Consider the following 23651-nt stretch of genomic DNA (forward strand, 5'->3'; position numbering starts at 1 on the left):
AAGTGGGAAAAGAAAGATAGATGGCTGGCTTTTAGAAGTGAAGGCTGAAGCTTACATGGAAATTTTTAATCAGCTAAATACGGCTGTGGAGGCTGCATTGGAAGTTGTGACTGACCTTTATCTGCCTTCTTGCCTAGAAGAATAAATATCTGACTTTTTTTCTCTTTAAAAATGAAGTACAACTGCAGTATCCTTAGAAAAGGAAATTCATGTCAAATACTTCAGATGCTAAACTACTGATTTCTGTGTGGGGAAGATCTTTAAGTGATAGCTCATCCCAAGTTGGTTTTGTTTATTCAGAAGGAAGCATTTCTTTCATGGATGAGAGATAGAGTACACAGAACTACAGTCATGAGAATCTTGCTGCCCTTGTATCCTGGTCCAATTCTATAGGCACAATGCCCAGAAACTCACTGACATATCTTGTATTTTGGGGAGGAAAAGCAGTTATATATGCAACCTCAGATCATTTGTCTTTCAACTCGTTTTACTATTCACTCAATCTGGTATTGTCTTTTGCTAGCTACATCCATCATTCTCTGTTACTTGATGAAAACGTTTGCCTGAAGAATTTGAGAGATTTCTATACATTTGAGCAAATAATAAAATCAGTATGTGTGTGTGCTGGGTGTGCTTAGTCATGTACAACTCATTTGCAACTCCTTGGACTGTAGCCTGCCGGGCTTCTCAGTCCATGGGATTTTCCAGGTGAGAAAACTAGAGAGAATTGCCATTTCCTTCTCTAGGGCATCTTCCCGACCCAGGGATCGAACCCATGTCTCTTGCATCTCCTGAACTGGCAAGCGGATTCTTTATCACTGCAACACCTGGGAAGCAGTGCAGAAAGTCAGTATATTGATGAAATTTTGGGAAATGACATTAGAATTAGTCTGGTAAAGATGTAGGAGAAGGCATGCCAGGTGGAGTGGATTATGGGCCAAGGCAGAGGAGAGAGAGATGGGGAAATTAGAGCAGTCATTGCAGCAGACATGAAAGGCTGGTGGAGAACGTTTAGGCAAATGAGGAAGGAAAGAAGGGCTGTAGAAAGGCCAGAATTTGCCATGATGCTGAACTACATAACTGAACATCAAGCACATATTGTTCACTTAGTAAATATTTTCTGAATGCTTAGTCTTTGCCCAGTGCTATTTGTTGTAAGCTCCCTGAACGCAGAGACTATTTATAGGGAAGACTATCTTCCCTATAAATCGAGTGCTTTAGAGAATGTACCATGAGTGAGGGAGTGCAGGAAGAAGACACACAGCCCTACCCTCAGGGGGCTCATAGTCTAGTGGCAAAACTGGTGTGTAAACCAATAATCATACTGCAGCATTGTGAGATCAGTAGAGCTATGTTTTTAGTCCTCTAAGAGAAGGCAATGGCACCCCACTCCAGTACTCTTGCCTGGAAAATCCCATGGATGGAGGAGCCTGGTAGGCTGCAGTCCATGGGGTCACTAAGAGTCGGACACGACTGAGTGACTTCACTTTCACTTTTCACTTTCATGCATTGGAGAAGGAAATGGTAACCCACTCCAGTGTTCTTGCCTGGAGAATCCCAGGGACGGGGCAGCCTGGCGGGCTGCCATCTATGGGGTCGCACAGAGTCAGACATGACTGAAGTGACTTAGCAGCAGCAGCAACAGCAGCAAGGCACTGTTAGAGGCACTTGCTTTCTCCTCTGCCTGAAATGCTGTTCCTTCTGATCTCAGGCCTTGTTCTCCTCTCCCATCATTCAGCTTATCATTCAACTTTTTGATTCTAAGTAGTCTTCCAACAGGGTTTTTTCTATATAAGATATTATCTGACTGACCTTCCCCCCGAGACTATTTTCTGCTTCTCACCTGCTTTTTAACACTTTGTGCTGTGCTTTGTCGCTCAGTTGTGTCCGACTCTTTGCGAGCCATGGACTGTCACCCGCCAAGCTACTCTGTCCATGGTGATTCTCCAGGCAAGAATACTGGATTGAGTTGCTATGCTCTCCTCCAGCGGATCTTCCCAACCCAGGGATCAAACCCAGGTCTCCCGCATTGCAGGTGGATTCTTAATCACTTTATTTGGTAGTTTATTATGTGTTTTTATTTCTTTGTTTTATTATCTGTCTTCCTTCCTTTCCTGCAAATGTAAGAATGTAAAGTCTGTGAGGGTAAAGACTGTTCTTATGCACTTCTATTTTACCAGTCTGCCTGACCAGGTATCCAGTAAGCTTTTGTGGTTTAGATGAATTCATGGAGTGCAGAGAACAAGAGACAGGTAAGTAACAGAGAAGTTGAGGATTGATGCCCACGTGACTCAGTGGGTAAAGACTCCACCTGCAGTGTAGGAGATGCAGGAGACACCAGTTTGATTCCTGGGTTTGGAAGATCCCCTGGAGGAGGCCATGGCATCCCAGTCTAGTATTCTTGCCTGGAGAATCCCATGGACAGAGGAGCTTGGTGGACTGCAGTCCATGGGGCTGCATGCAAAAGAGTTGGACATGACTGAAGTGACTGAGCACGCACACACACAGATAATTTAGGCAAGTTAGAAAGGAAAAGTCTGGTGGTGAAAGGGCTTTCATAATAATAGTACTGTGTGCATTCATATGTGACGGTTTCTGTGCAAAGTGATTTCTGTGCATGATTTCCTTAAACCTTACATGTTACTACAGGCAGATTGTACTGTCTTCATATTGCATGTAACAGAGCAGGGGCATAGACCAGTCATGTAATAACTTGCTTAAAATCACAGGGCCTGGGAGTCACCTGCCTTATGATGATACCTGTTAAAATAGTAAGTTATGTTGCCAGATGGTCCTGTTTGAACTGAACTGTTTAATTATGCTGATTGCTTACCTTTCCACATCTTTTTGTCCCTGAGGGATGGATACCTTAGTGTTTGAGCTTATGCTAATTTATTGTTGTTCAGTCACTAAGTTGTGTCTGACTCTTTGTGACCCCATGGACTGTAGCACAGCAGACTTCCCTGTCCTTTACCATCTCCCAGAGTTTGCCCAAAGTCATGTCGATTGAGTTGGTGATGCCATCCAACCATCTCATCCTCTTTTGGCCCCTTCTGTTCCTTCCTCAATCTTTCCCAGCATCAGAATCTTTTCCAGTGAACTGGCTCTTTGCATCAGTATTGGCCAAAGTATTGGATATTCACCTTCAGCATCAGTCCTTCCAATGGATATTCAGGGTTGATTTTCTTTAGGATTGACTGGTTTGATCTCCTTGCTGTCCAAGGGACTCTCAAGAATCTTCTCCAGTACCACAGTGTGAAAGCATCAATTCTTCAGCACTCAGCCTTCTTTATGATCCAAGTCTCACATTTGTACATGACTACTGGGAAAACCAAAGCTTTGATTAGATGGGTGTTTGCTGGCAAAGTGATGTCTCTGCTTTTTAATATGCTGTCTAGGTTGGTCATAGGTTTTCCTTCCAAGGAGCAAGTGTTTTTTAATTTTATGGCTGCAGACACCATCTACAGTGATTTTGGAGCCCAAGAAAATAAAATCTGTCACTGTTTCCACTTTTTCCCTTTCTATTTGCCATGAAATGATGGGACTAGATCCCATGATTTTAGTTTTTTGGATGTTGAGTTTTAAGCCAGCCTTTTCACTTTCTTCTTTGACCCTGATCAAGAGGCTCTTTAACGTAGATGGACTAATCAACTTTTCATGATTGTCTTCTTATCTGGCTCTTTTGTTGTTCTTTAATCTCCCAGTCGTGTCTGATTCTTCGTGACCCCATGGACTGTAGCATGCCAGGCTTCCCTGTGCTTCAGCATCTCCCAGAGCTTGCTCAAACTCATATCCATTGAGTGGGTGATATCATCCATCTGACTCTTATCAGGCTCTTATCCGACACCCTCCTTACTAGGCTCCAGGGTCTGGGAAGCAGGAGAAAAGGGTATGATTTCTGTATTAAAATAGGACTAAATTCAAATTCTAGGTCTGCCAAATTCTAGCTCTACACATTACTGAACTTGACTGACCCTCAATTTCTTGTTCTCTAAAAGGAGATACTTCTTACAGATGGTTACAAAGATTGAGTGAGATGATATGCATGACATCTGACATTCTGGTTAGATGGTAGGCTCAGAGTCATTATTTCTCTTGCAGTGAATTTTTGAAGCTAAATTTGGTTGGTTTATAAATTTAGGCATTATTAAGTCAGAATAGTTTTCCTTTCCCAGATTTGGTAAGCATTTATCATTTGCTGCCATGTCAGGGTTAGGCATTTCCAAATGTTTTATTTCACTTAATCCTGTAGCAACCACGTGAAACAGGTGATTATTCTCAGTTTACATCTAGGGATCTCGAGGCTCAGAGAGTTGAAGGCCTGTCTCCTGGGCCCCAGTTCTCATTGCAAAGATGGGGTGAAGGTCTGGTGAGGCTTAAGGTGGCAGTAGGGAAGGTCACATAGGGAGCTCAGTTGCACCATCCTGGATGTTGCTTCATTCCAGAAATGTTTGCATATCTTAGTGTTGACTTAGTAGCTATGGTTTCTGTACCTCATGTGCGTCAAAGATTTGAGGTGGGCGGACACCCAAACACTAGATTACAGTGCTTGGCATGTACCCAAGGGCAACTGGCATATGCCCTTCACTGTCTGCCCAGCACACAGCACTGCCTTTAGCATTTCAGGAATACTGAACAAACTGTGAAACTGGCTTTGGAGAGTGAGTTTTGGGGAATGGTGATAGAGGATAGAGTTTTGTAGTATTCTGAGTTCAGACTTCGATCAATGTGCTGATTATGTTGCCAGCTTTTGTCCCTTTCTAGAAATGAGTCCCAATAATACAGCACCTGAATACTAGTCACAAAAGCATAAATTTCTAACATTTACCTCTAAAATTTATTTTTATTTTAAAATGAAGGAGTTTGATATAATGTTTGAGTTGATATTTGAGACATGGCAAAGCTTAAGGAATAGGTTTGTGTAAGTTTGGGGCATAAGAATAGGGGTGGAATAAGAGGGGGTGGATCTTTTTCTACCCTCATTTCTCCATGAGCTTATCCCATTTCCATTTCTAGGCTGTCTTAGGTCCAGGGTTGTGACCCAAGGATCCTGAGGAATTGGATAAAGGTGCCTTGTGAAGTTAGAGGTCAGGGAGCAGTGAGAGATGAGGTTGGAGATATAAGCAGGGGCAAAATTTTGCTAATCCTGTGAGTCTGGTAATGCAGTTAAGATTAGTTCTTGAGGACAAGGGGAGCCATTGAAGTGTTTTAGACAGTGGGGTGGCAGGGGCAGCTTTATCCTTTAGAGTATTCCTTCTTCATGTAGTGTGGAGAGGGTTGGAGGGTTGTAAGTATGGAAATCATTCAGGAGATTGTTGTACTGTTTGAGTGCTGGTAGTAATTATGCCCAGGATAATAGACACAAACCAGGACCAGATTCTCACTGCATGGGTTTAAGTCTTGCCCTCAACACTGGTTATCTTTGTGATGTGTGAAAATTATTTACATATTTTATTACAGGATTCATTTTTTTTTCTTTTTCACATTTCAACATCTCTGAAAACTGAATGTGTTTGTAGACTTGTGTCACAGATTGAGGAACAATTTTTTGTTTTTCCCTCGAGTGGTGGAAGTGAAAAAAGATGAGGGTTTTGGATCAAAATCAGGGTGACCACATAATTTATTGTCAAATCAGGATACTTTTCAGAGTGAATGTGAGCTCTGTGAGTAATTACACCAGTGCATGTAAGAGAAACCCATGCTGTGCCTAGAAAACTGATATATGGTCCTTCTAACTAAAATGGACTGAATGGTGGCAGTCAGGATAGACGAGAAACATTGGCATTATTAGGTAAAGAGGCTGAACAAGATTCATGCTTTCCCTGCTGGATCTCCATTGCTGGCTTCTTCTCTCCACTGCCATGTACCAAAAAGGTGATAAAAGGCTGTTTACCATCCCTTAGCAGAGAAGGTGTGAGTTGCTGTAGTTATGAAAGATCCTTGCTTATCTCTGCCATGGAACCATGTGCTCTGTCCTTATGCTCAGGTGTTCTCTGGACATGTTGTTATGGCCTACAGAACAAGAACAGGTGAATAAAAGAAGAGAAATATAAAGACCCATAAATTTGCCAGGCTTGCAAAGTGCAGGTTTCTAAACTTGAGCACAATGAAGAGCTTTCCCAAGTCCCAAGCCTACCTTATCCAGTATTCACAGCATTCTGGGCCCTGTGGAATCATGCCATCTGGCTTAGTTATTTCCGTTCGTGCTCTCACTCTTGTATGGACGATGCAGTTGATTGTTATGCCTTCTTTGGTTGAAAGATCTCCTTGGACTTATCTCAAGCGGGTAAAAAAAGAGAAATATTTATTGAAAGGGACACATACCAGAACTGAAGATTAATCTTCCTTGATGTTGGCTCCTCTGTGGATCTTCGTTTGTGTTAATTGGTTGCTACTAGGGGTACTATTTCTCTATAACTTCCACCTGCCCATAACTTTGTCCATTCTTTGGTCCACTCCAGCTTCCTAACCCTAATACATCATCCATCTCTGTCTCCCAGAATGTTACAGTTTTAATAACAAGAACATCTCATTGATCTAGCTTATCATTTTGCTCTAATGTTCAAGTCACTGGCCAGCTGCAAGATTGGATGCTGCTTTGTGAAGTATGCATCTCTGCCCTTCCATTTGTGGTTGAGGTAGGGAGGTCTTGGAGAGGAGCAGCATCATAGCCTCTTGAGTAGGAGGTCTCTGGGTGCAGTGTTGGTGGGGTGGCCTGATCCATTTAGAGTTCCTTTATGAACTGCTACTAACTTGTCCATCTTCTTCTCCAAGTTCACATGTTCACTTTTGCTTTGTTTCCTTTTTTGCGTTCTCAAATTTCTGAAAATTGTCTCACTTTTCACTTGGCTGGTCTTAGGCTAATTTATCGGAAATTAAGGTGAGGATGAGATAGTTGGATGGCATCACCGACTCAAAGAATGTGAATTGAAGCAAACTCTGGGAGATGGTGAAGGACAGGGAAGCCTGGCATGTTGCAATCCATGGGGTCACAGAGAATCAGACACGACTTAGCGACTAAATAACAAGGTGATGTAGTGGGCTTTGTTTTAGACCATTTTCTTATCACAATGAAATAATTCTCTGGAGAAAATTATTAAGTGGGAAAAGGGTTATCATGGCAATCATCCAAATAGTCAAGTGAGTGTTTTCAAGACAAATGTAGAAAGCAGGCTTTATGTGGCTCTGGAATACGTCTCAGCTTTGTTTGGAGTAATAATCTGATTTGAAGTAACCCAACTTCTCTTGGGTTCATCTCCACTTTACACTTCCCTAAGAGGATTTGTTTGGGTTCTTTTGCCATCACTCAATAAAAACCTGCCATATTGGGCAGGACTTCCTTGAAGCTGTCTGCAGAGGGTGCTGGCTCCGACATTAATCCCTGGTACAGTCATATGGGACTCGGCACAGGATTTATTTCATTTAAACCATAAGTAGGAAAACTATATTTTATCCTTGAAACTGGGGCACTTTTGGTAGTTAAAGGGAGCACTGTTAATAATTATGCCAGAATACTAGGCTTCCCAGGTAGCCCAGACAGTACAAAATCTGCTTGCTATTCAGGAGACCCGGGTTTGATCCCTGGGTTGGGAGGATGACCTGGAGAAGGGAATGGCTATCCATTCCATTATTCTTACCTGGAGAATTCTATGAACAGAGGAGCCTGATGGGCTACAGTCCATGGAGTAGGAAAGAATCAGGACAAAACTAAGCAACTTTCACCTACTTACTTAATGGGCATAATTTGGAGTTGGAAATAGCAACCCACTCCAGTATTCTTGCCTGGGAAATCCCATGGACAGAGGAGCCTGGTTGGCTGTAGTCCACAGGGTTGCAAAAGAGTCAGACACAACTTAGCGACTTAATGACCACAACAGACATAAACCAGGACTGGAACCAGGCTGCTTGTATTCAACTTGTGACATGTAGTAGATTTGTGATCTTGTGGAAATTACGTATTTTATTATAAGACACTTTACGTTTTTCACATTTCAGCATCTCTGAAATATGGATGTGTTTTATCCTTGTGTCATAGATTGATTGGCAGGTTTTTCCTAGTGGTGCATTAAAGTGGTGTGAAAAAGTTGCTCATTCTTGAAACTTGATGAAATTTCTCTGTTTTTGGTTTTCTCTTCTATAAAATGTAGACAGTTACAGTAGTCACCTCCCAAAGTTATACTGAGGATTAACTGAGGCCCTGTATACCCTCTTAGCACCATGCCATAGATGATCAATAAATTTTAGTTATTGGTTTTTATATTATTATCACTGACTTTAATAAATTATATTTAAATAATAGTTAATAAATCATATTATATACTGTGATTAAATTTCATTTAACTTAAATGTGTTCATTAAATATATTATCTAAATAAATATATTAAATAAGCTATCAATTAAAATGTAATAATTAAAGCAAATTGATGACGGTCAGTTAAAATCACTGCAGATGGTGACTGCTGCCATGAAATTAAACAACGTTTATTCCTTGGAAGAAAAATTATAACCAACCTAGACAGCATATTAAAAAGCAGAGGCATTACTTTGCCAACAAAGGTCCATCTAATCAAAGCTATGGTTTTTCCAGTTGTCATGTATGGATGTGAGAGTTGGATTATACAGAAAGCTGAGCACTGAAGAATTGATAGTTTTGAACTGTGGTGTTGGAGAAGACTCTTGAGAGTCCCTTGGACTGCAGGAGATCCAACCAGTCCATCCTAAAGGAGATTAGTCCTGGATATTCATTGGATATCCTGATGCTGAAACTCCAATACTTTGGCCACCTGATGTGAAGAACTGACTCATTTGAAAAGACCCTGATGTTGGGAAAGATTGAGGGCAGGAGAAGGGTATGACAGAGGATGAGATGGTGGGATGGCATCACCGACAAAAAGGATGTGAATTTGAGTAAATTCTGGGAGTTGGTGATGGACAGGGAGGCCTGGTATGCTGCAGTCCATGGGGTCGCAGAGTCCAGACATGACTGAGTGAGTGAACTGAACTGTATTAAAATATTATGTTAACTATGTATAACAAATATACAGTTAAGTTCTGGCTACATAAATAATAAACAGAAGGGCTTTATTTTTGTAAAAAACCTCCAATGATGTTTTTCCTGCTTTCCTCCTAAATCCCCTCAATATTGCAACTTGAAAGGGAGATGAGCAGTGTAAGCCAAGTCAGAGATCAGAAGAATTGAGGTGGGGAAATGGCAGGTAAGGAGAGACAGAGGTTCCCTGTAGTGTCATGCTGGTGTCAGGAAGGCTACAAGGAAATCTACAAGGAAATTTCTTGGGGTAAGGACTTTCTTGCACTTAGCCCCAGATTGGGAGTGGAGACCAGCCTTTTAGATTTTTTTTTTACTTTACACTTTTTATTTTGTATTGGAGTATAGCTGATTAACAATGTTTTGATAGTTTCAGGTGAACAGTGAAGGGACTCAGTTATACACATACATGTGTTCATTCTCCCCCAAACTCCCCTCCCATTCAGGCTGCCACAATGAGCAGGGTTTCATGTGCTGTATAGCAGGTACTTGTTAGTTATCCATCTAAAATGTAGCAGTGTGTACAAGTCCATCCACACTCCCTAAGTATCCCTTCCCACCAGCAACCATAAGTTCGTTCTCTAAATTTGTCTCTTTCTGTTTTGTAAGTTCATTTGTATCATTTCTTTTTTGATTCCGCATATAAATGATGTCCCATGATATTTTTCCTTCTCTGACTTACTTCATCAGTATGATGGTCTCTAGGTCCATCCACATAGCTGCAGACGGCATTGTTTCATTATTTTTAATGGCTGAGTAATATTCCATTGCATATATGTACCATCATCCTCTTTATCCATTCCTCTGTCAATGAACATTTAGGTTGCTTCCATGTCTTGGCTGTTGTAAACAGTGCTGCAGTGAACATTGGGGTGCATGTATCCTTTTGGATCATGTTTTCCTCCAGACATATGCCTAGGAGTGAGATTGCAGGGTCATGTAGTAGCTCTAGTTTTAGTTTTTTAAGGAACCTCCATACTGTTCTCCATGGGCTTCCCAGGTGGCTTGGTGGTAAACAATCTGCTTGCCAGTGTAGGAGATGCAGGTTCAATCCCTGGGTAGGGAAGATCCCCTGGAGGAACAAGTGGCAGCCTACTCCAGTATTCTTGTCTGGAACATCCCATGGACAGAGGGGTCTGGCAGGCTGCAGTCCATGTGGTCACAAAGAATTGGACATGGCTGAGAATGCAGAACAGTATTTGCCATTGCTGTTTAGTTGCTAATGAAAGGTTGTTGTTGAATCACGCAAATACACCGGGATTCTTGGCCCCCGGAGGAGAAGAATTCAGTCCGGGGCCAGAGACAAGGCTTGATTGCTCAGAGCTTTTGTGTAATAAAGGTTTATTAAAGTATAAAGGAGATAGAGAAAGCTTCTGACATAGGCATCAGAAGGGGATAGAAAGAGTACCCGCTTGCTAGTGTTGACAATGAAGTTATATACTCTCTAATGAATCCAAAGAATGTCTGGAGGTTGTAAAGACCTCATCAGACCTACTCCCATAATTTACATTTTAAGATAACAGAATTAGCCAGAAGGTTTAATCTAAAGACTGGCCTTAATCCAGAGACTGTCCTCAGGCAGGATACATTTTTGTTATATAATCCTAAGGAATGTGGAGAAAGAAAAAGTTTGTCCTTTCTTCCTCTTTGAGAATTCCAGACCCCTCTCTCCTTGGGGACCCCTAGATTTCCTATCAACCTGCCTAGGAAATGACTCTCTCATTCCCCCCTTTTCTTTTAGGAGAATTATGTTGCCTAGGGAAAAGGGGCGTCGTTCTCGTTCCATAACTGCTTCCGAGCTGACAAGGGGCGTTGTCCCTAAATTGGTGAGGCAACATATTCTCCTAATCCTCATATTGAGGATATCTGATCCAGGGGCCCCAAATAGTAGCTGGAGGAAGCTACAGCAGTAGCAGGAGTTTGAGCAACCATTTGTAACTTAAAAGCTTTCATGTGGCTAGAAACAAATCCAGTTATACAATTACAGATGTAGGGAGCAAACAGCAAAAACAAAACAACCAGAATTATTGTAATTAAGATAGTTGTCCACCATGGGGAACTAGTTAATGTCTCTCAAAGTGAGGCAATTGAGGAATCAAAATTAAAAGTCACATTATGTCCATAGTTAAAGTGCAAAGTGTTGCACCAGTCCATTTTAGGGTTGGTAGATGTCATCAGATGAAGAAGAGGCATCGCATGTGATTGTTGTCGAAGGTATTCACAGACTTGGAGAAAGTCTTTTCCTTGAAGTGGGGATGTCCACCATGGGAAGCCTTCCACTGACGAAGAGGGGAGCGCTCCGCAGACCCAGCAGTTAGACCGATTGTGGAATGCAGCATAGGAGTGAGCCCAGGACAGGAAGACATTGTCTTGAGGATCCAAAGGCAGACTCAGGATATTTGGAGTCAGCAGAAGTAGACTCACATAGATTATCAGGCCCATCTGCTGCCCTTTGCTTAACTCTAGAGCTCGGGTCAGAGCCACAAGCTCCGCTAACTGAGCACTGGTTTCCTGGGGGGTAGATTTTGCTTCCAAAACCTGTTCAGCAGTCACCACGGCATAACCTGCTTTACGCTTTCTATCCTGAACAAAAGAACTGCCATCTGTAAATATTTTCATGTCAGGATTGTCTAATGGGGTATCCTTTAGATCCTCCCGAGCTGCATAGTTCAAAGTTAGGAATTGAGAACAATCGTGATCAGGTGTTTCATTTTCCTTCTCAGGAAGGAAAGTGGCAGGATTTAAATTTCCACAAACTTTAAGCTTAGTTACTGGTCCTTCTAACAACAATGACTGATACTTAAGAAGCCTACTGTCTGTCATCTAAATATTAACCTTAGAATTTAAGATTTCACTTACATCATGAGAAGTCAGTACAGTAAGGTTTCGTCCATTAATTATTTTTAAAGCTTCAAGTGCTAATAAAGCCGCTGCCCCAATTACTCTTAGGCAGTGGGGCCACCCACGTGAAACTACATCTAATTCTCTGCTTAGATAAGCAATAGGTTGCTGGTGAGGCCCTCGGGGTTGTGTCAAAACTCTCAATGCCACACCTTTTCTTTCAGTGACAAACAAATTAAATTCTGACCCTGTGGGCAAGCTCAGAGCTGGAGCTTGCAGGAGAGCAGTCTGAAGAACCTTAAAAGCCTTTTGAGTTTCTGGAGACCAGACCAGTTTGTCGGTTTGGGCCTGTTGAGTTTCAGCTATAAGTTTATATAAAGGCCGAGCAAGTTCCCCGTAACCCGGAATCCAAATGTGACAGTAACCTGTGATTTCTAAAAATCCTCTCAATGTCTTAAAGTCATAGGTAGGGGGTGATTTAGTATAGGTTTAATTCTCTCAGGGCCTATGGCCCTAGTCTCTTCTGATATGATTAGGCCCAGATATCTAACCGATTGTTGACAAAGCTGAGCCTTTTCTCTTGATGTCTTGTAACCACAGCCTGTCAGAAAGTTTAAGAAATCTTCTGAGGCTCGCGAACAAGCTTCCTCTGTCTCAGCACAGAGCAAAATATCATCTACATATTGTAACACCACTGCTTCAGAGCTATTAAAATTTTGTAGATCTCGTGACAAACTTTGTCCAAATAAGTGAGGACTGTCACGAAATCTCTGGGGCAAAACTGTACAGGTTAACTGAGAAGCTGGCTGCGTAGGGTCTTCAAAGGCAAATAGGAATTGACTTTCTTTTGTCAAAGGCACTGAATAGAAGGCATCCTTTAAATCAATTACTGAGAAATATTTGGCCCGTTCAGGAATTTCAGACAATAGAGTATAAGGATTAGGCACCACGGGGTGTAAAGGAACTACAGCCTCATTTATTATTTGTAAATCTTGAACTAGTCTCCATTTACCATTTGATTTCTTTATACCCAAAATAGTGTTGTAAGGACTGTTACAGGGAATTAATAGTCCCTGCTCCTTTAAATTTTCGATGATGGGTTTTAACCCTTCTTTAACTTCAGGTTTCAGTGGATACTGCTTCTTATGTGGAAATATGTGTGGGTCTTTGAGCTTAACAACTACAGGAATAGCATTTTGTGCTCGACCCACAGATTTTCCATCAGCCCATACTCTAGGATTTACATTTTGTTCAACTAAAGGGAGAGAAAGGGAGGGCTCTATATTCATGAAAACAGAGGCATGGACCTTGTTCAGTATATCTCTTCCCAAAAGGGGTGAGGGAGGTTCTGGCATGATCAGAAACTCGTGTAAAAACAGCACAGAATCCCAGTTGCAAGATAAAGAATAACTGAAATAATACTTTTTGGCTCGTCCAGACAGACCCATTAGGGAAGCGGATCAGGAAGAAAGTGGGCCAGGGGCTTCAGTAAGCACAGAATAAGTTGTCCCAGTATCTAAAAGGAAATCGACGGATTGGCCCCCCACAATTATTAATACCCGGGGTTCCTCAGGTGTAATTAGGATGGGAGCTTGTGTGGGGACCCCCGGGCACCTTCAGTCCTGATTGTCTTGCGAGTCCGACCCCGGAGACCTACGCCTCTGGGGGCAGTCTCTCTTCCAGTGTGGTCCTTTGCAGACCAGACATGGAGCTGGGGGTGGCTTAAATGCCTGAGGGCAATCCTGCTTGAGATGTCTCTCCTTTCCACAGTAATAGCAAGCCCATCCCTTTTTACCTGGGTCCCTCTGGGCATTTTTCTCAGGCTGTTAAAGAACGTTTTTCATAGCCATGGTGAAGGCTTCTGCCTTTTCCTTTGTCTTTTTTTTGCCTTTCTTTCTTCTCTTCATATTTCCTACTATAATAGACTGTCTGAGCCAGTTGTAACAGAGTATCTAAAGACTGATTTGGTCCTTTTTTGTGACCTCAAAGACTGTAGCCTACCAGGCTCCTCTGTACATGGGATTTCCCAGGCAAGAATACTGGAGTTGGTTGCCATTTCCACCTCCAGGGGATCTTCCCAAATGAGAAATCGAACCTGTATCTCTTGTATCTCTTGCATTGGCAGGCAGGCTCTTTACCACTAGTGCCCCCTGGGAAGCTCCTGTTTTCCATAGGGGCTATACCATTTTACCTTCCCACCAACAGTGTGGGAGAGTTTCCTTCTCTACATACCCTTTCCAGCATATATTGCTTATGGATTTTTATGATGATAGCCATTCTCCAGCCATTTATAATCAGAGAATGTTACACTTTTCAGCTTATATGTGGAGATCTCATTACATTTTTATAAGGAAACGATCTTTATCTTTTGTTTGATGTTACCATCTATGCTAGTGTTCTCCTAATTGCTGTCCAGATGACCACCTGGACTTTGAGGGACGTATTTGGGTTAACATAACTTTGAAATGAAGGGCAGAAAAACCACGTTTAATATGCAGTCTTATACCAGCCTTAGGGCTTACTTACATAGGTTTTTAATAAGTAATATAAAGAAAGCTGAGAGTTATTAATTATTTTTGATTAAGTGTATAAACTATTAATGGTGAGTGTTTGTTAAGATTCAGAACTTTTTAAAAGTGATGTATCGTTAAAGTTGAAAACCAACAATACAGAGAAAGAAAAGACTTCAGTTTTTAAGCTTTTTATAATTAGCATGAAAAAATAAATGTGCTGTTTGGTTAGTTAGAAAAACTAAATTTTGAGATAGTGAAATTATAAACAGTTTTTCCTCACTAATTTAAAAATAATGAAAAAAATGATGAAGGACTGAATGGCTGAGTGTGTAAGAGATAGGTTTCAAATGGAAGCAGAAGTCTTGTGACTGGTTTGGGGGAATGCTGAGCCTGAGGGCATAGATTCTAACATCAGTTCCAATGTATGAGTTTTTTAATACCACCAAACAATTCTTGAGCAGTTGGGTGTCCTACAATGCAACTAAAGTCTGACACTGTTGACGTGGAAATAGCATTAGATTCCACAAGTTAAGGGCACAGTCCAACATGACTGCTGCCATCCCACTGCAGAGACCAATATCAAATCTAGGGTGTCACATGTACTAGTGCTCCACTGGTTATAGACTGGAGGTTCCCATGACCCCCTCCTCAGGTTTCATTAATTTGCTAGAGTGGCTCACAGAATGTAGAGAAACATTTTACTCATTAGATTACCAGTTTATTGTAAAAGGCTATAACCCAGGAACAGCCAGATTGAAGAGATGCCATAGGCGAAGTGTACAGGGAGGCTTATGAAGTGAAACACTCTCCCTCAGTCTCCACTTGTTGACCACACTTCTGCTCTCCCAATCTCCTGGCACACAGATTTTTATTACAGAGCCAGGATTGATTAAATCTTTGGCCTTCAGTGATTGAACTTAATCTCTAGCCCTCTCCCCTGCCTGGGGTGGAAGGGTGAGACTGAAAATTCTAACCCTCTAATCACTAGGTTGGTTCCCCTGGCAACCAACCCCCATCCTTAGGTTGAAAGTGAAAGTGTTAGTTGGTCAGTCCTGCAACCCTGTGGACGGTATTCTTTTCGAGGCAAGAATACTGGAGTGGGTTGCCATTTCCTTTTCCAGGGGATCTTCCCAAGCCAGGAATCGAAGCTGAGTTCTCCTGCCTTGGAGGCAGATTCTTTACTGAGCCATCAGATGAGCCCTATCCTTAGGAACAGTTCAGTTCAGCTGCTCAGTCATATCTGATGCTTTGCGACCCCATGGATTGCTGCACACCAGGCTCCCCTGTTTATCACCAACTCCTGGAGATTGCTCAAACTCATATCCTTTGAGTCGGTGATCCCATCCAACCATCTGATCCTCTGTCGTCCGCTTCTCCTCCTGCCTTCAGTCTTTCTCATCATCAGGGTCTTTTCCAGTGAGTCAGTTCTTCACATCAAGTGGCCAAAGTATTGGAACTTCAGCCTCCGCATCAGTCCTTCCAATGAATATTCAAGACTGATTTCCTTTAGGATTGACTTGTTGGATCTCCTTGCAGTCCAAGGGACTCTAAAGAATCTTCTCCAACACCACAGTTCAAAACCATCAATTCTTCGGCGTTCAGCTTTCTTTATGGTTCAACACTCACATCCATACATGACCACTGGAAAAACTATAGCTTTGACTGGATGAATCTTTGTTGGCAAAGAATTGTCTCTGCTTTTTAACATGCTGTCTAGGTTTGTTATAGCTTTTCTTCCAAGGAGCAAGCCTCTTTTAATTTCATGGCTGCAGTCACCATTTGCAGTGATTTTGGTGCCCAAGAAAATAAAGTCTGTCACTGTTTCCATTGTTTCCCCATCTATTTTCTTTAAGATACCTAGTGGCTTTTCAAAAATTGTCTCACTTACTTAACAAAGACACTTAAAAAATTTTTTTTTTGAATTTTAATTGGAGACTAATGAGTTTATAATATTGGGGTGGTTTTTGCCATACATTGACATGAATCAGCCATGGTGAACATATGTCCTCCATCCCAGACGCCCCTCCCACCTCCCTCCCCATCCCTCCCCTCTGAGTTGTCCCAGTGCACTGGCTTTAAGTGTCTTGTTTCATGCATCGAACTTGGACTGGTCATCTGTTTCACATGTGGTAATATACATGTTTCAGTGCTATTCTCTCAAATCATCCCACCCTCGCCTTCTCCCACAGAGTCCAAAAGTCTGTTCTTTATATCTTTGTCTCATTTGCTGTCTCACATATAGGGTCATCATTACCATCTTTCTAAATTCCATATATATGTGTTAATATACTGTATTTGTGTTTTTCTTTCTGACTTACTTCATTTTGTATAATAGACTCCACTTTCATCCACCTCATTAGAACTGATTCAAGATGCATTCTTTTTAACAGCTGAGTAATATTCCATTCCATTTTGCATTCCAAGAAAAAGAAATGCAAAAAAGCAAAATGACTGTCTGAGGAGGCTTTACAAATAGCTGTGAAAAGAAGAGAAATGAAAAGCAAAGGAGAAAAGGAAAGATATACCCATTCCAATGCAGAGTTCCAAAGAATAGCAAGGAGAGATTAGAAAGCCTTCCTCAGTAATCAGTGCAAAGATATAGAGGAAAAAAATAGAATGGGAAAGAATAGAGTTCAAGAAAATTAAAGATACCAAGGGAACATTTCATGCAAAGATTGGCTCGCTAAAGGACAGAAATGGGATGGACCTAACAGAAGCAGAAGATATTAAGAAGAGGTGGCAAGAATACACAGAAGAACTGTACAAAAAAGATCTCATGACCCAGATAATCACGATGGTGTGATCACTGACCTAGAGTCAGACATCCTGGAATGTGAAGTCAAGTGGGCCTTAGGAAGCATCATTACGAACAAAGCTAGTGGAGGTGACGGCATTCCAGTTGAGCTATTTCAAATCCTGAAAGATGATGCTGTGAAAGTGCTGTTTGGAAAACTGAGCAGTGACCACAGGACTGGAAAATGTCAGTTTTCATTCCAATCCCAAAGAAAGGCAGGCAGGAAGGAAAGTTATGACCAACATAGACAGCATATTAAAAAGCAGAGACATTACTTTGCCAATAAAGGTCCTTCTAGTCAAGGATATGGTTTTTCCAGTAGTCATGGTTTTTCCATAGTCTTTGGCCACCTGATGCAAAGAGATGACTCATTAGAAAAGACCCTGATGCTAGGAAAGATTGAAGGCAGGGGGCAAAGGGGACAACAGAGGACAGGATGGTTGGATGGCATCACCGACTCAATGGATATGAGTTTGAGCAAGCTCCGAGAGATGGTGAAAGACAGGGAAGCCTGGCATGCTGCAGTCCATGGGGTCACAAAGAGTCAGACAGTACCAAGTGACAGAACAATGAACAGATGAACTCAGTTGGAGGGTGGCAGGTACATATTGAGACTGTAGACTGGTTGTAACTAGAAGGTTGATGAATGAAACTCCTGGAATACTATTCTTAACACACCACTAACCAGTCAAAAAGATACACCCTGAAGCCATCACGTCAGATATAGCCTTTAAAATTACTTCCCTGAAAGCCATTGAGGAATTTAGGTCTTTTGAATACAAGCCACTTATCCTTTTTGCTTGGCCCTTGCCATAAACCTTTCTTTGCTTCGAACTCCAATGTTTTGGTTTGTTTTGCCTCGTTGTGCATTGGTCACATAAACTTGGGTTCAATGACATGTGTCATATTACTCTTCCTTTTTAAGGGTGGTTAATATATGTGTATGTGTATATATAACACTTTGTTTATGTTGTTTCATCAGTGGGCACTTGAATTGCTTCTGTATGTACGTATATGTCATGGTTTGTGTGTGGGTTGGAAAAGAATTTCCAAACATGAGGCAGAATAAGAGGAGAATATTTTATTAGAGTGGGAGGCACTATTAGAACAGTGGGCTGGTAGCCAATTTTTACAGCCTCAAAACAGAAAATTTCTACTCGAAGGATGGCTTTAGGCAATTGGTTAGGATGCTATAGGATGGGTGCTGCTGCTGCTGCTGCTGCTGCTGCTGCTGCTAAGTTGCTTCAGTCATGTACGACCCTGTGCGACCCCATAGATGGGCCAGGCTCCCCTGTCCCTGGGATTCTCCAGGCAAGAACACTGGAGTGGGTTGCCATTTCCTTCTCCAATGCATGAAAGTGAAAAGTGAAAGTGAAGTCGCTCGGTCTTGTCCTGAGTCGTGTCCAACTCTTGGTGACCCATAGACGGCAGCCTACCAGGCTCCTCTGCCCATAGGATTTTCCAGGCAAGAGTACTGGAGTGGGTTGCCATTGCCTTCTCCGATAGGATGGGTAATAGGATGGATATTTTACCTAATATGGGGTCGGGAAACTCTCCAGTTTAGATCTGGAGGCTCATGGCAACAGTTGCTATGGGGCTGAGTAAGTTCCAGAGATTTTTGTCCTTTGAGCTTGGTACAGGGCTCTACAGTATACATACAGTGTTTGTATGTATAACATTTTGTTTATATTGCTTCATCAGTGGACACTTGGGTTGTTTCCATCTTCCCGTATCTGGGCAAAATGTCTGTTAAGGTAAATATTTCATTACATTTTCATAACCATTTATCCTTCTGTCAGGTATTTGTTAAATTCATAATAGGTACACTGTTAGGCCCAGAAGATAGTGGGTTGATGGGAAGCTTGAGCATATGAAACTGCTACCACCTTCAAGGAACACATAGACTCACATGGTAGAGATCAATGGTAAATAGACAATTACAGTGAGAGGTGTTTGGTGTTACAGGCACTCCCCAGGGCTCTCTGGCTACACAGCTGTACTGCTTCTCTAGGACTCAACTACATGGTGGCTGTGAATAGCGTCTGCTGGATGATCTGAAGTTAGTCCAGGTAGAAATAGACACTTGCCATTTCCCGAGCACATTCCTTAGGCCAGGCCTGATGGTGTGCTCCTGAAGAGGGTCGTCTCTTTGAGTCCTTACAGCCCCCCTAGGAGGTCAGCACTCTTCCTGCTATCACTAAGCCCACTTTAAAATGCAACAAACCTTGGTTCAGAGACTTTAAACAACTTCCCTGTTGTTGTAGCTTTGGTTCTGCACAGCTTCTTGCTATGCCACTCACACTGGGTCTCTTCAGTTGTGCCTGTTATTCACTGAGTTGTGTCTTCTCCAAAATTCATACCCTGAAGGCCTCACCACCAGAACCTCAGAATGTGACTTTATCTGGAATAGAATGTTTCTGGAGATAATTAAGTTAAAAGGAGGTCATTAGGGTGGGTCCTAGTCAAGACTAGTGTCCTTATAAAAGGGGGACATTTAGACTCAGAAATGCAGACAGGGACATTACTATCTGAATACTAAAAAAGAGATAAGGGTGATGCTTCTACAAGCTGAGGAACACCAGAGATTACTAGCTAATCACTATAACCCAGCTGAGAAGCATAGTTACAGATTCTCCCCCGTAGTGTCAGAGGGAACCAACACTGAAATCAGCCCTTGATCTCAGACTTATGGTTTCCAGAACTGTGAGACAATGCATTTTTCTTGTATAAGCCACCCAGGCTGTGGTGCTTTGTTATGGCAGCTCTACGAAGTGAATACTCTGCCTCTTGGTGTTATGTCGTGTACATGCTGCTTGGCTCATCTTAAAATTTTCACCTAGACAATTTTGGAATCTCTGAGCTCACCCTAGAGATGTACATCTTCTTTTATTGCTGGTTGGGAAACTAGTCCATAAACTATGACCATGAATTGTCTTGCTTTAAGGCTGTGATTTTTCCAGTGGTCATGTATGGATGTGAGAGTTGGACTGTGAAGAAAGCTGAGTGCTGAAGAATTGATGCTTCTGAACTGTGGTGTTGGAGAAGACTCTTGAGAGTCCCTTGGACTGCAAGGAGATCCAACCAGTCCATTCTAAAGGAGATCAGCCCTGGGTGTTCTTTGGAAGGAATGATGCTAAAGCTGAAACTGCAGTACTTTGGCCACCTCATGCGAAGAGTTGACTCATTGGAAAAGACTCTGATGCTGGGAGGGATTGGGGGCAAGAGAAGAAGGGGACGACAGAGGATGAGATGGTGGGATGGCATCACCGACTCGATGGATGTGAGTCTGAGTGAACTCCGGGAGTTGGTGATGGACAGGGAGGCCTGGCGTGCTGCGATTCATGGGGTCGCAAAGAGTCGAACACGACTGAACGACTAAACTGAACTGAACTGAATAGGCTTCATATGATTGTTGTGGTACCAAAATATTGCTTCACACTGTTCTGTTCACTGGTGTTGGATTTGAGAAGCTCTGATTATTTCTGCAAGTGAAGTCAATTTAAAGGAAGAAGAAAAGAATGTTTTAGGTATGGGGCACAGGCTTTGATACCACATTCCAAATAAAAGTTCTAGAAATACCTTGAACAGTAGCAAGAAATTGGAATAAATGCACAGCCTTACTTACTCAGATGTGTCAATTCTGGTATTTTTCATTTTGGTTAAAATAACAATAAAGCTCATTATTTTTTGAGCTCACCCAGTTTTTAACTATTCTTTTTATTCAGACAGCTCATCCAAGGTTAAATAAAAAATTACATTTTAAAACTTGTGTTACAGATGATTTAAAAAACAGTTACATAACTTAATCCAGCTGATTTCGTAATCAGAAGCATAACGCCAGGTACTGTTTTTCTTCACCACTATAAAGTTGAAATTTAAGAATAATCAGCATGCAATCAAATGCTGATTATAAATGAACAATAATGAACTTAAAAGTGAAGTCAGTTCTGAGGGTGATAATGAAAGAAAAAAAGGAGTAATCAGATCAGATCAGATCAGATCAGTCGCTCAGTCGTGTCCGACTCTTTGCGACCCCATGAATCGCAGCACTCTAGGCCTCCCTGTCCATCACCAACTCCCGGAGTTCACTCAGACTCACATCCATCAAGTCGGTGATGCCATCCAGCCATCTCATCCTCTGTTGTCCCCTTCTCCTCTTGCCCCCAATCCCTCCCAGCATCAGAGTCTTTTCCAATGAGTCAACTCTTCGCATGAGGTGGCCAAAGTACTGCAGTTTCAGCTTTAGCATCATTCCTTCCAAAGAACACCCAGGGCTGATCTCCTTCAGAATGGACTGGTTGGATCTCCTTGCAGTCCAAGGGACTCTCAGGAGTCTTCTCCAACAGTTCAAAAGCATCAATTCTTCGGCACTCAGCCTTCTTCACTGTCCAACTCTCACATCCATACATGACCACAGGAAAAACCATAGCCTTGACTAGACGGACCTTTGTTGGCAAAGTAATGTCTCTGCTTTTGAATATGCTGTCTAGGTTGGTCATAACTTTCCTTCCAAGGAGTAAGCGTCTTTGAATTTCATGGCTGCAGTCACCATCTGCAGTGATTTTGGAGCCCAGAAAAATAAAGTCTGACACTGTTTCCACTGTTTCCCCATCTATTTCCAATGAAGTGATGGGACCGGATGCCATGATCTTCGTTTTCTGAATGTTGAGCTTTAAGCCAACTTTTTCACTCTCCACTTTCACCTTCATCAAGAGGCTTTTGAGTTCCTCTTCACTTTCTGCCGTAAGGGTGGTGTCATCTGCATATCTGAGGTTATTGATATTTCTCCCAGCAATCTTGATTCCAGCTTGTGTTTCTTACAGTCCAGCATTTCTCATGATGTACTCTGCATAGAAGTTAAATAAACAGGGTGACAAGATACAGCCTTGACATATTCCTTTTCCTATTTGGAACCAGTCTATTGTTCCATGTCCAGTTCTAACTGTTGCTTCCTGACCTGCATACAGGTTTCTCAAGAGGCAGATCAGGTGGTCTGGTATTCCCATCTCTTTCAGAATTTTCCACAGTTTATTGTGATCCACACAGTCAAAGGCTTTGGCATAGTCAATAAAGCAGAAATAGATGTTTTTCTGGAACTCTCTTGCTTTTTCCATGATCCAGGAGATGTTGGCAATTTGATCTCTGGTTCACATATTGCTGAAGCCTGGCTTGCAGAATTTTGAGCATTACTTTACTAGCGTGTGAGATGAGTACAATTGTGCAGTAGTTTGAGCATTCTTTGGCATTGCCTTTCTTTGGGATTGGAATGAAAACGGCCCTTTTCCAGTCCTGTGGCCACTGCTGAGTTTTCCAAATTTGATGGCATATTGAGTGCAGCACTTTCACAGCATCATCTTTCAGGATTTGGAATAGTTCAACTGGAATTCCATCACCTCCACTAGCTTTGTTCGTAGTGATGCTTTTCTAAGGCCCACTTGACTTCACATTCCAGGATGTCTGGCTCTAGGTGAATGATCACACCATCGTGATTATCTGGATTGTGAAGATCTTTTTTGTACAGTTCTTCTGTATATTCTTGCCATCTCTTCTTAATATCTTCTACTTCTGTTGGGTCCATACCATTTCTGTCCTTTATCGAGCTCATCTTTGCAAGAAATGTTCCTTTGGTATCTCTGATTTTCTTGAAGAGATCTCTAGTCTTTCCCATTCTGTAGTTTTCCTCTATTTCTTTGCATTGATCACTGAAGAAGGCTTTCTTATCTCTTCTTGCTATTCTTTGAAACTCTGCATTCAGATGCTTATATCTTTCCTTTTCTCCTTTGCTTTTCACTTCTCTTCTTTTCACAGCTATTTGTAAGGCCTCCCCAGACAGCCATTTTGCTTTTTTGCATTTCTTTTCCATGGTAATAGCAGTGTTCAAAAATAGGAGAGTAATAAAAAGTGAGTATCATTATGCTGAAAGGAAAATAGTGCATGAAAATCAGCCTGCAATTATGTTCCATGAACGTCTCAAAGAGTTTTGAGAAGAATGGGGGAAACAGACATTATAAGAGTGTAAAAATCTATATACTTGTATTGATTTACTGCCATTGATGAAGTCATCTAGGAAACATCAACAGTGGGTTTTTAGGAATGAACCTCTTGTTTCTAGTTGCTGGCAGATGGTATGGAAAGAAAAGGTTAATTGTGTCTATTTCTGGCCCATTGATCAAGTTTGTGACTTTAGGTAAGACATTCAGCTTCTCTAAGACTTAGTTTGCTCATAAAGCTGTTTAATATTTATATTGATCATGTACCATGAATTATGGTATGTGCTAGATACATAAACAGTTTTCAAAGTGGCTACTGAAGCAACACTTGCCTAGAGTTAAGTGCATGCCACTGGCACTACACAAGACCAAGTAACTTGGGGACATCTTCCTGTTGTCAGATACCAGTGATTCACATAGTGAGGAAATTACTTTCTTTTAAATATCTTTGAAACCTTAAGATTTTG

At 41.8% G+C, this 23651-nt stretch overlaps 1 protein-coding gene and 1 long non-coding RNA gene across 2 annotated transcripts in view; both read left to right on the forward strand.

Annotated features, from left to right (window-relative positions):
* Positions 1 to 23651, forward strand: part of SUCLG2 (succinate-CoA ligase GDP-forming subunit beta) — a 275148-nt gene that overhangs the window by 5531 nt on the left and 245966 nt on the right. The gene's annotated exons all lie outside the window — the stretch shown is intronic.
* LOC132343499 (uncharacterized) overlaps positions 1 to 23651 on the forward strand; it is a 57727-nt gene that overhangs the window by 5437 nt on the left and 28639 nt on the right. Inside the window, exon 2 of the long non-coding RNA XR_009492366.1 lies at positions 1 to 23651. This exon is cut by the window's right edge and continues 28639 nt beyond it. This is a non-coding gene — a long non-coding RNA (uncharacterized lncRNA).

Source organism: Bos taurus, chromosome 22, assembly GCF_002263795.3.
Source record: "Bos taurus isolate L1 Dominette 01449 registration number 42190680 breed Hereford chromosome 22, ARS-UCD2.0, whole genome shotgun sequence".
NCBI classification, from domain to species: Eukaryota; Metazoa; Chordata; class Mammalia; order Artiodactyla; family Bovidae; genus Bos; species Bos taurus.